At 36.1% G+C, this 15,226-nt stretch overlaps 1 pseudogene; it reads right to left on the bottom strand.

The window, feature by feature from the left end:
* Positions 1 to 14,986: 14,986 nt before the first annotated feature.
* The window catches only part of LOC129288003 (NAD(P)H-quinone oxidoreductase subunit 2 A, chloroplastic-like), a 2,211-nt pseudogene continuing 1,971 nt past the window's right edge, over positions 14,987 to 15,226 (bottom strand).

The following is a 15,226-nucleotide window of genomic DNA, read 5'->3' as shown; positions in this document are numbered from 1 at the left end:
CAAGCAAAATTTTGATCATAGACCATTACCTTCATTATTGATTGATCTTTTTAGAGCAGCAGGCTTTTATCAATCAATTTGAAAATAGCACATTAATCTCACTTTTCGTTCATTTTCGCCACGCCAACATAGCCATGAAGCAAGCGAAGTGAAATCAAAGAAGATACTGATACTACTATAGCTATAGAATCTTTTTAATTCTAGGCGGACACCTATCCCTCGTTACCTAATGCCAGGACTTGGCTAGTTCCTAAAGAGAGAGGGAATGAAACTCTTGTAAATACTTTGCTCAAGGAACAAGCAACGAGCAAGAAAACTAAAGCGTGTGACTAACGCCCTGTTTTCTTGCCTAGCTTTGTTGCCTAGTTTGATTGCCTCATTTTCTTGCTTGCTTAAAATTTGGAAACTTTAAAGTATAGCTAATGAGGCATGGTTAAGAAAAAGATTGATCAATGTATCCACTAAATTACAATTTAAATCAGAGTTTAATTTAAGCATAGATGATGACAGAGTAGCATTAATCCAATTCAACACGAATCACACTGCATCCACAAGAGATATTTCTGATGATCTACGGAGGGGCAAGGTATGCTCCCATAAATAATACCCAGTACTCAATGCCTTGAAGGAAAATGAAAGACTTTGGACCGAGAGGCTAACAAGGAGCTTAAGGTGTATTCAAGGCATAATAGGTAAGCTAAGCTGTAGTGTACTATTCAAGAGCATTGCCAATCTGACCTGAGTCCAACTCCTGTGGAAAGCACATAAAGTAATTAGGGTAACACTTGTTCTAAAGCCTCTAATGATAAAGTGAGTTTATTTACTGATCTTCCCATTGCATATAGAAAGGGAATTAGATCATGTACCCAGAATCCCATCTCTTACTTTATATCTTATGAAAAGTTGTCTCCTAGATATAGGGTGTTTATAGCTAACCTTGATAGCATTGAACTTCCAACCAATATAGAAGAAGCCCTTAAGCACTCAAAGTGGAGAGAGGCTAAAAATGAAGAGCTCTAGGCTCTTAAAAAGAATGGCACATGGTAGCTCACTCAAAAACCTCAAGGGAAACAGCTCATGGGTTGCAAATGGGTGTTCAATGTGAAATACAGGGCTGATGGCAGTGTTGAAAGGCACTGTAACATCTTAAATTCCTCAATCCTAACTTTAAAGGTTAATAAAGGGTGAAATAGAAATTAAAGTAGGATTAGAGATTTGGATGACTAATTGGCATTTTGACTTATTGGTGTGTTGTATGAATAGATATGGGTGATAGGAGTGCATTTTGGGTTAAAGCAAGTATGCGTGGTAAGGAGAAGTCACATTGTGCCACGTGCTGCAGTGCATGGACCAAAATTTGCCTTCATAAGTCGTGAATTTTAGAAAATTTCATAAGAGAGAAATTGAGAAACACATAAAACAGAGAGAATAGAAGGGCTGAGAAGCTAGGTCAAGTCATTTTAGAGTAGTGGAAGGTGATTCAGATCGGTAACTTGCTAGGTAAGCTACGTATAACTCTTACCTTCCGTTCTACACAAATTCCTCTGAAAATAATTTATAAGAAAATTGAATCGGTAGAATTTGAGGGGTTTGATTCTTGCCCAATAGTAATAAAAAGGTTCTTGAAAGTTAAATTAGAGCTTTGTGACTGGTTTAGAGCTGAACGGTAGAGCTTTAAACCCGAAGGCTCAATTTTAGGTTTTTAGAGAAAGTTAGGGCAAAATCTATCTTGAGTAAAATAAGATCGGTTGAGGTGATGTGAAGTAGTAATTGGATAGTTATGGACTTAGAACAGATAAATGAAAAAGAGTTTACGAATGAATATAGCCCTAAATAGTAAAAATGAGTTTTTGGTCAAAATGGGTCAAATGACTAAAATGTGCCAAATGTGTTCAAATTGGCATATTGGACTTGTGAGTAGAGAAAGGAAGCTTGAGATAAGCTTGTGTGATAGTGAAATCCACAGGTAGCCTTTTTAGTGACAGAAGGGTTGAGGTAACCGAATAACTTCCTTTGTTTGACTGTTTATTGTAACTGTATGCTAGTATGCTATGTAATGCATGAACTAGTTTTGAATTGAGCATATTTTGTGGCATTGAGTGATTGTGTGTGTAAAATGACTTTTGGTTGAAATAAGAATTTTATTTTTGTTTTGTAATACAAAGTGATATATATATATATATATATATATTTATTTATATGTTATGTATAAGAAAAAGTAAATTATGAAAAGGGAACCTTAAATAGTTCAAGAAAGCATGATCTGAGTGGTGGGAGTTCACTCGAATATAGGGGATAATAAAGACCATATGGCAAAGTTTCCTTAGTACCCTGTTAGGGTGCGGTGTTAGAAGCAATTCTCCTTAATGCCTTAAAAGGTACTATGTTAAAGATCTCCTAAGTGCCTATTAAGGTACCGTGTTGGAGATGAGAGATTCTTTAGTATCTTTATGATACGGGTGGGAGTCAATGATCCCCAATGATGCCCTATTCTTTAGTCATCTTTGGCCAGGTGATTCTACCACTGCAAGTGAGTTTAAGACTAATGAGAGTGTACATTGGTCTAAGATGAGCCTATGGTTTTATGCCGGGGTGATTTAGAGGACTGGTTAGTAAAGACCATACTAATGTTTTATGATATGATGAAATATCTTGAGATAAGTAAAAAATGAAATGTGATAAGATGTAAATACTACTATATGAGGTTTTAATGATATATTATGTTTACTTTCATATTGTTGCATATGATAGTCAATAGGAGTGAGTTATTCTGTTACTGAGATTTTTATCTCACCCTTATGGTTACATGTTTACAGGACCAGGAAGTGGTCACGCTAAGGGAAGAAAGTTTGGACCAGCTTGAGTTAAGAAGCTATGTATTCTGAGATTGTGTAATGAACTAAATCAAAAGATTGTATATATAAGTGTCTATGAGCTGCCACAGGGTTGCATATATGTATTGAATTGAGTTTTTGTGAAATCAAGCCTGAATTATATGTAAATGTGTTGTTTGAGATTTAGGGGCTTTGATTTGAGTATATTTGGGATGCAATGATTATGTGATGGTGAATCTTGAGCCAAAAGCCAAAATTATGATGAAATGAGTAATTTGGGGGCTAAGATTATATTATGAATAGGATTTCATATGTTTGTATATGATTGAGTTGAAAAGTAGCCAAGTGGACTATATATGACAAGAAATGGCATAGTATGTTAAGTTAGTGAATTAAGGAAATTGGCCGTAATAGGGTCAAATTTTGATATATGATTATGATTGTGATAAATTGTGGTCAATCAGGTATTTTAGATCCTTTTGTACTTGGTTCAAGACCTAGTATGGTCTAATAAGAGAAAGGGATAGATTTAAGCACTTGGGTGTGCAAAATTTTCAAAAAAAGTGACTTTTTGCACCCGAGTGTCCAAATTTTGATTGGACTATTAGATCGTATCCAAACCTATCTCATTAGTTAGTATACAAGCTAAGTTTTGTGTGGGCATTTGAATCACTTTGATAAGATATTGTATGAGAAATTGGTGCACACCAGAAGTTCGTCATTTTTGTTATCAAAATGACAGCAGAAAAACGGACAGGCACACCGCGGCACATGGAGATGCAAGTTATGGTGCACGACACAGGCAGAGAGAGCGTGTGGCTCTATGCCACATGTTGTGGTGCATTGATTGTTCGCTACGACACATGTACCAAGATTCAGTTTTATTTTGTATGCTGAAATGCATACATTTGAGGAAGGAATGCTGGTGGGTTTAGTCCACTAGGTATTTGGAAAGTGTATGATTTATTTTCATTGTGTTTTCTTAGATTGAATTGTGATTTAATTGATTTTATAAAATAAGTCTTCAGCCGAAGCTTTTCAAATGAATTAGATTATTGTGAATGATATGAGTTAATGGTAACACCGTAGTCTTCTCTTATATTAAGTGGATATATGAGAGGAGGTTACATTTTGGTATCAGTTTCTCAATTTTCGAGACCTGACTGGTATTGATGCATTCATTTAGAAATATGGCAACCTATCTTGTTCATTACACAACTTTTCCTTGATACCCTTTATGTTTTGTATTTTCATCCTTAGGAGGGGAGAAAACAGTACAGTATGAGAGGCACTTGTGTGAGAACCGCAGTATCTAGACAGCTTGTGGAGGAGGAACTAGAGCCGAAAGTTCAACCGGTTCAGCCGCAAAGGGATAGACGTGATGAGCTACTGGAAGAGCTTAGGGATATGGTTGTTGATATAAGACAAACTGTTAGGGATCATGACACGATCATAAGGGGTAGAGAGCAAGAAAAGAGAGTTAAAGCTTAGAATATCCCAGTGTAGGAAGTGTATAGTGGACCTGGACTATCTCAGAATTCAGGTAGTGGACCAGAGATTCCTGGCACTAATCCATTTATTGATCGTGCTTGGAAGATGTTTGTTCGGTTCAATCCATCGACATTTGACGAAACTATAAGGGAAGGTGAAGTAGAATCGTGGATAGAACGAATGGAAACCATCTTTGAGGTAGTGATCTGTACCTTAGAGCAAAAAGTTATTTTGGCCACGGTGCAGTTGGTTAGTGCTACTAAGAGATGGTGGGAATCTGTGAGACCAATTGGTGGTATTCGATTGAATTAGGATGAATCCAAGAGAATATTATTTGATCAACACTTTCCAGTCTCATTTAGAACTGAGAAGGAAGAGGAATTTCATGCTTTCAAGTAGGGAGACCTAGACGAGGAAGAATTTATAAGAAGATTTAATGACTTATCGGCTTATTCCACATATCTCCAATAGAGTAATGACTCGAAGTGGAAAGTTGAGAGATTATTTAAAAAGATGAGACCCGAGTACAGGCAACAGATAGCACTGCTTGATGTGACAATATATGAGGAAATGTGCCACAAGCAGAGGGTAACAGCTAGGCATGGTAGAGAGGCAGATGCTGAAAGGAGATGAGACAATATGGGAAGATTTTCATCTCATATGGGTCTAATTGGTGGAATTTCAAAGAGGACTGAGTTCAGTGCAAGCAGTTCCAGTTCTTCTGGAAGAAGAGGTTTCAGTCGAGAATCGCAGTCTCGACTTGTGCATAGAGGATCAATGCAGAGGGGTGGAGGTGTGAGAATTAGGCCTTTACAATTTTTGAGGCAAGTGTTGATTGTTCCAACTCTGACTTTGAGTACTAGAAGGATGCCCTAATGCAACATATGTGACAAATCTCATTTAGGAAGATGTTGGGCTTGCTACAAGTATGGTAAGTCAGGTTATATGACGAGACAATGCCTTAAGGGCAGAGTTGAGGGGACTGAGTATAGATCAATGGTTCCTGGCTAAGTATTTGCGGTTAGACAAGAAGAGGCCAAAGCATCTCTGATCTGATCAGAGGTATGATTTCTGTAAATGGTCACAAAGTAGAAGCATTTTTAATTTTGATACCACCCATTCTTTTGTGTCTAAGGAATGTGTGGGTGGATTGGAATTATCTTTACAAGAATTGTCTATGCTCATTAAAGTGACGACACCTCCTGGATTGTCTAGGATTACAAGTCAAACTTATCAAAATATGGAGATTCGATTTGAGGACAGAGTTTCCAAGATCGATTTGATTTGTATTCCTATGAGAGGAATAGACATGATAATTGGCATGGATTGACTAGCAGCAAATAATGCTATGCTTGATTGTTCCAAAAGAGTAGTTTCCTTACCAATATTGTGCGCAGCTGTGGAATCTTCAGAGCAAACTAAGTTTCTATCGGTAATGAGTGCTGAGAAGTTGATCCGGTAAGGTTGTGATGCCTACATGGTATTCTTTGCAGTCAGCACAGTGTATGATGGTGGAATTGAGAAGATTGGGGTAGTATGTGAGTTCCCAGAGGTATTTTCAGAAGAAGTGATTAGATTACCTTCTGAAAGGGAAGTTCTCAATTGATTTAGTTCCTGGAACCAAACTAATATCAAAGGCTCTTTATAGAATGTTTCTGTCTAAATTGGCTAAATTAAAGAAGCAGATTGAAGATTTGCGAGAAAAAGGATTCATTAGACCAAGTGTATCACCTTGAGGATCACTGATATTATTTGTGAGAAAAAAGAATAGTAGTTTATGACTGTGCATCGATTACTGGCAACTGAATAGGGTAACTATAAAGCACAAGTATCCTTTACTAAGGATAGATGATCTTTTAGATCAATTGGCTAGTGCCTCAGTCTTTTCTAAGATTGATTTGAGGTAGGGTATCATCAGTTGAAAGTTAGTGTAGTAGATGTACCCAAGACAGCTTTCAAAACTAGGTATGGCCATTATGAATTCTTAATTATGCCTTTTGGTTTGATCAATGCGCCAGCAGTGTTCATGGAATATATGAACTAAATCTTTAGGTCGTACTTATATCAGTTTGTAGTAGTCTTTATAGATGACATCTTGATTTATTTTGAGAATAAGGAGCAATATGCAAGGCATTTGAGGATACTATTGCAGATTTTAGAAGACAGGAAGTTGTATACCAAGCTTCATAAGTGTGATATTTACTTAAGAGAAGTGTGATTTTTAGGACACGTGGTTTCTGCAAATGGAATTTCAGTGGATCCACATAAAGTTGATGCAGTATTAGAATGGGAACATCCTAGTTTAGCCACAGATATGTAGTTTTTTAGGATTAGCTAGGTATTATTGATGATTTATCTAAGGATTTTCCTAGATAGCTTTTTCTTTGACTAAACTAACTCGAAAAGATCAGCCTTATGTATGGGACGACTGGTATGAAGTGGCATTTCGGAAGTTGAAAGAGAATTAACCATAGCACCAGTGTTGATTATCCTTAATTCAAGGTTACCTTACAAGGTATATACTGATGCGTCTTTAAAAGGTCTTGGTTGTGTCTTGATGTAAGACAGTCGAGTGGTAGCCTATGCTTCACGACAATTGAGACCGTATGAAGAGAATTATCCTGCAAATGATTTAGAGCTTGCAGTAGTGGTGTTTGCTCTAACGATTTGGCACCATTACCTATATGGTGCAGTGTTCACTATCTTTAACGACCGTAAGAGTTTGAAATACCTGGCAGATCAAAAGGAACTAAATATGAGGCAAAGAAGGTGGATGGAACTTCTTAAGGATTATAACTTTGAATTGAAATACCATCTGGGTAAAGCTAATGTGGTTGCTGATGCTTTGAGCTGGAAGACTTTGTATGTGGCAAGTCTTATGGTTAAGGAATATAGATTGATGGAATCATTCATAGAGTCGCAACAAGATGTGCTATTAAAGGCATTAGTTAGTGCCTATTCTATTGAAATTAGCAATGATTTTTAGGAGGAATTAAGAATGGCACAACTAGAAGATGAAAGTATTTTAAAGATTAGAGAAGAAATTGAAGCAGATCAAGCTATTGAGTTTGGATTCAATGATGATGGTTTTGTGGTTTATCAGGATAGGAATTGTGTGACTGATGATGTAGATTTGAGAAAAGTTACCTTGAATGAGGCTCACTGTAGCAAATACTTAATCCATCTGGGAGTTACAAAGATGTACCAGGATGTAAAGTAGTATTGGTGGTGGCTTGGTATGAAGAAAGATGCAATAGAGTTTGTGACTTGGTGTTTGACCTGTCAAAAAGTTAAGATAGAGCACCAAAGACCAATAGGAATGTTACAACAATTGAATATTCCTCCGTGGAAGATCATTTCTTTGGATTTTATAACTAGATTACTAAGAACTCAATATGGACATGATGCCATTTAGGTTATAATCAATAGACTTACTAAATCGGCTCATTTCTTAGCTATTCAAATTAGTGATTCTCTGGAGAAGTTGGCAGACATCTATATTTGAGAAGTAGTAAAATTGCATGGTGTGCCAAAGAGTATAATTTCTGATAGAGATCCAAGATTTACTTCTAATTTTTAGGGAGCTTTATAGCATGCCATAGGTACAGAGTTGAGATTCAGTACAGCATATCATTCACTAATGGATGGGCAAACAGAATGAACCATACAAACTTTAAAGGATATGCTGAGAGCCTGTGTATTAGAGTTGAAAGGTAGCTAGGATAGCCATCTCCCTTTGGCTGAATTTGCTTACAACAACAGTTACCACTCCAGTATACAAATGGCACCATATGAGGCATTGTATGGGAGAAAATGCAGATCGCCTCTTCATTGGACGGAGTTGACCAAAAGGAGTATGTTAGGACCAGATATTATGGATCAGACAACTCAAAAGATTAAGTTGGTCAGATAAAAGCTGTTGATGACACAGAGTAGGCAAAAGAGTTACACAGATAGGCATAGAAGGCTATTAGAATTCCTAGTGGGAGAACATGTATTTCTAAGGGTTACACCAGTGACTGGAATCAGGAGATCGATAAGAGCTAAGAAATTAACTCCTAGATTCATTAGTCCTTTCAAGATTTTAGAGAGAATTAGACTAGTGGCCTACAGGATTGCTTTGCCACCACAGTTATTGGGTGTGCATGAGGTGTTTCACGTGTCACAGCTCAAGACATATCAACTTGATCCTTCACATGTGATAGAACCGGAGAAGATTGAACTCTAGGAGAATTTAACTTATAAGGTTGAGCGAGAGCAAATCATAGATGTGAAAGAGAAGCCGTTAAGGAACAAGACTATATGATTAGTCAAAGTTTTATGGCGAGACATGGCTTATGGTGATGCTAGCTAGGAGACAGAGGATAGAATGAGGCAACAATACCCTCGCTTGTTTCCATAGGTATATATTTATATCTTATATGAATTTTGAGGGCAAAATTCTTAAAAGGAGGGGAGAATTGTAACATCCTGAATTCCTTAATCTTAAGTTTAGAGGCTAATCAAGGGTGAAATGAAAATTAAAGTGGGATTAGAGATTCGGATGATTAATTGGCATTTTGACTAGTTGGGATGTTGTATGAATAGATATGGGTGATAGGAGTGCATTTCAGGTCGAAGCAAGTGCGTGTAGTGAGAAGAAGTCTCACTGTACCATACACCTCGACTTGTGCTGCATACGCCGCGACACATGGACCAAAATTTGCTTTCATAAGTCATCAATTTTAGAAAATTTCATAAGAGAGAAATTGAGAAACACATAAAACAGAGAGAAGAGAAGGGCTGAGAAGCTAGGTCAAGTCATTTTGGAGCGGTGGAAGGTGATTCAGATCGGTAACTTGCTAGGTAAGCTACGTATAACTCTTACCTTCCATTCTACACAAATTTCTCTGAAAATAAGTTATAGGAAAATTGAATCAGTAGAATTTGAGGGGTTTGATTCTTGCCCAATAGTAATAAAAAGGTTCTTGAAAGTTAAATTAGAGCTTTGTGACTGGTTTAGAGCTGAACGGTAGAGCTTTAAACCCGAAGGCTCAATTTTGGGTTTTAAGAGAAAGTTAGGGCAAAATCTGTCTTGAGTGAAATAAGACCGGTTGAGGTAATGTGAAGTAGTAATTGGATAGTTATGGACTTAGAATGGATAAATGGAAAAGAGTTTACGAATGAATATAGCCCTAAATAGTAAAAATGGGTTTTTGGTCAAAATAGGCCAAATGACTAAAATGTGCTAAATGTGTTCAAATTGGCATATTGGACTCATGAGTAGAGAAAGGAAGCTTGAGATAAGCTTGTGTGATAGTGAAATCCACGAGTAACCTTTTTAGTGACAGAAGGGTTGAGATAACCAAATAACTTCCTTTATTTGACTGTTTATTGTAACTGTATACTAGTATGCTATGTATCACATGAACTGGTTTTGAATTGATCATGTTTTATGGCATTGAGTGATTGTGTGTGTAAAATGACTTTTAGTTAAAATGAGCATTGAAATTGTATTTTGTAATTTAAAGTGATATATATATATATATGTTATGTATAAGAAAAAGTAAATTGTGAAAAGGGAGCCTTAAATGGTTTGAGAAAGCATGATTTGAGTAGTGGGAGTTCACCCAAATATAGGGGATGATAAAGATCGACCATATGGCAAGGTTTCCTTAGTACCCTGTTAGGGTGCGGTGTTGGAAACAATTCTCCTTAGTGCCTTGAAAGGTGCTATGTTAGAGAAGATCTCCTGAGCCTATTAAGGTACTATGTTGGAGATGAGAGATTCCTTAGTATTTTTGTGATACGGGTGGGAGTCAACGATGCCCCATTATATGTATTGGGGGAAAAACATAGTTCGTATTATGCGTTAGAACACCTTTGACTGGGTGATTCTATCATTACAGGCGAGCTCAAGACTAATGAGAGTATACATTGGTTTGAGATAAGCCTATGGTTTTATGTTGGGGTGATTTGGAGGACTGGTTGGTAGAGAACATGCTAGTGTTTTATGATATGATGAAATATCTTGAGATAGTATAGAATCCTTCAGGATTGATGGAAAGTGAAAAATAAAATGTGATATGATGTAAATACTACTATATGAGGTTTTAATGGTATATTATGTTTACTTTCATATTGTTGCATGTGATAGTCAATAGGAATGAGTTATTCTGTTATTGAGATTTTTATCTCACCCTCATGGTTACATGTTTATAAGACCGAGAAGTGATCAGGCCAAGAAAAGAGAGTCTATACCGACTTAAGTTGAGAAGTTGTGTACTATGAGGTTATGTAATGAACTGAATCAAAAGATTGTATATATGAGTGTCTATGAGTTGCCATAGGGTTGCATGCATGTATTGAATTGAGTTTTTGTGAAATCAAGCCCAAATTATGTGTAAATGTGTTGTTTGAGATCAAGGGGCTTTGATTTGAGTATATTTGGGATGCAATGATTATGTGATGGTGAATCTTAAGCCAAAAGCCAAAATTATGATGAAATGAGTAATTTAGGGGCTAAGATTGTATTGTCATTATGATGGGTTAATCTTAAGCCAAAAGCTAAAATTATAATGAAATGAGTAATTTAAAGGGTAAGATTGTATTGTGATTATGATGGGTGAATCTTAAGCTAAAAGTCAAAAATTATGATGAAATGAGTAATTTGGGGGGCTAAAATTATATTATGAATAGGATTGCATATGTTTGTATATGATTGAGTTGAAAAGTAGCAAAATGGGCTATGTATGCCAAGAAATGGCATAGTATGTTAAGTTAGTGAATTGAGGAAATTGGCCATAGAAGGGTCAAATTTTGATATATGATTATGATAAATTATGGTCAATCAGGTATTTTAGATCCTTTTGAACTTGGTTCAAGGCCTAGTGTGGACTAATGAGAGAAAGGGATCGATTTGAGTGCTTGGGTGCGTAAAATTTTCAAAAAAAGTGACTTTGTACACCTGGGTGTCCAAATTTTGATGAGACCATTAGATCATGTCCAAACTGTCTCATTATTTAGTATACAAGTTAAGCTTCGTGTGGGTACTTAAATTACTTTGATCGGATGTTGTATGAGAAATTGGCGCATGCTAAAATTTTGTCATTTTTGCTATCAAAATGATAGCAGAAAAATGGATAGGAGCACTGTAGCGCATAGAGACACAAGCTGCGGCGCACGACACAGGCAAAGAGAGTGTGTAGCTCTGTGCCACATACCGCAGTGCACTGACCATCCATCGCGGTGCATGTACTAAGATTTAGTTTTATTTTGTGTGCTAAAATGCATACATTTGAGGAAGGAATGCTGGTGGGTTTAGTCCACTAGGTATTTGGAAAGTATATGATTTATTTCTGCTATGTTTTCTCTGATTGAATTATGATTTAATTGATTTTATAAAATAAGTCTTCAGCTAAAGCTTTTCAAATGAATTAGATTATTGTGAATGATGTGAGTTAATGGTAACACCGTAGTCTTCTCCTATATTAAGTAGATATATGAGAGGAGGTTACAGGTACAAAACGAGATTAGTTGTAAAAGGCTTCACCCAAACATATGGGATAGATTACCAGGAGACCTTTGCTCCTGTAGCAAAGCTAAATACAATCCGAGTCTTTCCATCTATAGCTGCTAATCTTGATTGAAAGCTTCATTAGCTTGACGTCAAGAATGCATTCCTCAATGGGACCAAGATGAGGAAGTTTACAGGGAAATACCTCCAAGTTTGAAGAATTCCAATAATGCCAACCTAGTGTGTAGATTACAAAAATCTCTATATGGGCTCAAGCAAACCCCAAGAGCATAGTTTGAAAGGTTTACTAAGGTAATCAAGCAGCTTGGGTTCACATAAGGGCAGACAGATCACACCCTTTTCATCAAAGCATCAGGTGGTAAGATCGGTTCAAGATCATGTGATCCTTTTTTAATCAGATAGGAAAGGCTGTTTCACAAAATGTACTTCTAAATAATTGCTCCATAGATCTTGTATCTATCTATATGAAGAAGAAATCATGTAATGAGGGGGATTCTTATTTATACAAATGGTACTTCAAACTTGAAATGAGCATGAAGAAATTAATGATACTTCTTTATCTTTTGAGTTATTCTACTAGATCAGTCACTCAAGACCTTTGGTCTCTACCCGAACTTGATGAAAAAAATGGGATCACTTCTTATGGACTCGTTGAGAATGATTCTGATCTAGTTCATGGCCTATTAGAAGTAGAAGGCACTTTGGTGGGATCCTCACAGACAGAAAAAGATTGCAGTCAGTTTGATAATGATCGAGTAACATTGCTTCTTCAGCCTGAACCAAGGAATCCCTTAAATATAATTCAAAATGGATCTTGTTCTATCATTGATTAGAAGTTTCTCTATAAAAAATATAAATCGGAGTTTGAAGAAGGGGGAGGAGTCCTTTACCCATAACATATTGAGGAGGATTTATTCAATCACATAGTTTGGGCTCCTAGAATATGGCGCCCTTGGGGCCTTCTATTTGATTGTATTGAAAGGCCTAATGAATTGGGATTTCCCTATTAGGCCAGGTCATTTCAGGGTAAGTGGATCATTTATGATGAAGAGGATGAGCTTTAAGAGAATGATTTGGAGTTCTTACAGAGTAAAACTATGTAGTACCAGACACAAGATAGATCTTCCAAAGAACAAGGCTTTTTTTGAATAAGCCAATTCATTTGGGACCCAGAGGATCCACTCTTTTTCCTATTCAAAGATTAGCCTTTTCTCTCTGTGTTTTCCCATCGAGAATTCTTTGCGAATGAAGAGATGTCAAGGAGGCTTCTTACTTCCCAAACAGATCCTTCTACATCTATGTCTAAACGTTGGTTCAAGAATACATAAGAAAAGAATTTCGAATTGTTGATTCATCGCCAGAGATGGCTTAGAACTAATAGTTCATTATCTAATGGATTTTTCCATTCTAATACTCTATCTAAGAGTTATCAATATTTATCAAATCTGTTCCTATCTAATGGAACGCTAATTGGATCAAATGATAAAGACATTGTTGAGAAAAAGATAGCTTTTCCCGAATGAAATGAAAATAAGATTCATGTAACAAAAGAAGAGTTTCCCATTCCTTAGTCAGAAAGATATGTGGCCATGAAATAAGGATTAAGTGAAACAGAATTGATTGGGTTGTGTAGTCGTGGAAACACTTGTTTCTTCCATATTTTGGACCTTAGCCTCATGGAACAATATGCTATTACGAAAACATGGAAGAATTGAAATCTTGGATCAAAACATTATATATGGATGGTATGAATTGCCTAAACAAGAATTCTTGAAGAGCGAACAACTAGAGCTATTACTCACTACATCAAAAAATTTCCATTAATGAAAGATGTAAATCCATTAAAAAATCAAAAATACGTTTACCAGGTGGAATGGTTGTTACTATCTGCTCCAATAATGAATCATTGGTTTAACTAAATAACTAAATAAAATAGATAGACCTTTCTTTCTCTTCATCTCAGGTCAATGGATCTTCTTAATTGAAAGATCCCCTATATGGATAATACACATTCCAGTTGACCGAGCCTAATTCTAATTGTTTTGTTCTGAAGCAAAGATATCCACAGGGTGATTTGTCCTACTTTGATATTCACGACGAAGAAGTACTGAATTCTCTTTCCTTTCGAATAGGCCCTAAAAGGAGAAGGAAGGCTAGAATGCTAACAACTCTATTATTGAATTCACCTGACCCGAGAATATAGTACCCATTTGGGAACATCTGGTGCCAAAGTCATTAAATGGGTAAGTCGCCAATCCTTAAAATAGACTATGTAATGTACTTTATTTGTTGGGTTACGGGTAGGCATTTTACTAGAGGTTTCTATTGTATCAATCTACCCCTGTATGATTCCTGTTGAAGTATATAGGGGGTGGGTGTAGGGCGGACGATCTCAAAACAGACTCCCCATTCATTAGATAGAGAAAATCACTAAGATTTTGTGATCCGCTATCGAACTTATTCCAATTCAATAAGAGATTTCAATATTATGCCTTGAAGAGGACTCAAACCTTCACGCTCTTTAGTATGAGATTTTGAATCTCGTGTGTCTACCGTTTTACTATCAAGGCATCTTAAAAGTGAATCTATTCCATAAATATGATATCTATCTAGTATGATGTATGGAATATATGACAAAGGTGGAGTCTTAGAGTATTTTTATTGATCGATCATGTCATATAGGCCCAAGTCGAACATCCAATTGGTTCGATTTGAATTATCTGGAGGATACCTTATATATATTCTATTAAAAAGATGTATAATCAAACCTATTTCTCAACTCAAGAGAAGCCTAAAGAGGTGAATAGGGTTCCAAATAGTGAGAGATATGTAAAAAGCAGGTCCAAGTATGCCTATTACTAATCGTAAATGGAATGGAATGGAACAATATAGGGATCTATATGTAAACATAATATCTATTTAGATATACTTGAATAACCACTTCTCATAATGAGAATGTATATAACCTTATTCTGGTCTGGTCTAGTATGAAATGACCTTATAATCATAGAATCGACTCGATTATCAGATTATAGATTGTAAGTTCATAACCTTAGCCCATTCCCATTTTAGGCAGAACAAATCTACTAATTCTTTGATTCTAGTTAGTAAGAGGGATCTTGAACTAAGAAATAGATTCTAAAAGCTAAAAAAGGGTATCCTGAGAAATTTCAATAATCAAGATTATTGATATTCCTGGTATAGTAGATGCTATCACACATACAATCATACTCAATTTGATAGAATTGTTTGATCTTAAAGGGGACCTTCTATAATTTTGCACGTGAGGAGTTATTTCTTAGTTTTGTCCATTCATTAATAACTTGATTATTTTTAGATAATAGTAGATAGAGACAACGCTCGTAAAGAGTCCTATTGAAACCAA

This window comes from Prosopis cineraria, unplaced genomic scaffold (genome assembly GCF_029017545.1).
Source record: "Prosopis cineraria cultivar Desert tree isolate PC_DT_omini unplaced genomic scaffold, ASM2901754v1 PC1, whole genome shotgun sequence".
In the NCBI taxonomy this organism is placed as follows: domain Eukaryota; kingdom Viridiplantae; phylum Streptophyta; class Magnoliopsida; order Fabales; family Fabaceae; genus Prosopis; species Prosopis cineraria.
Note: the sequence above shows the minus strand (reverse complement) of the source record. Positions and strands in the feature narration are given on the sequence as shown.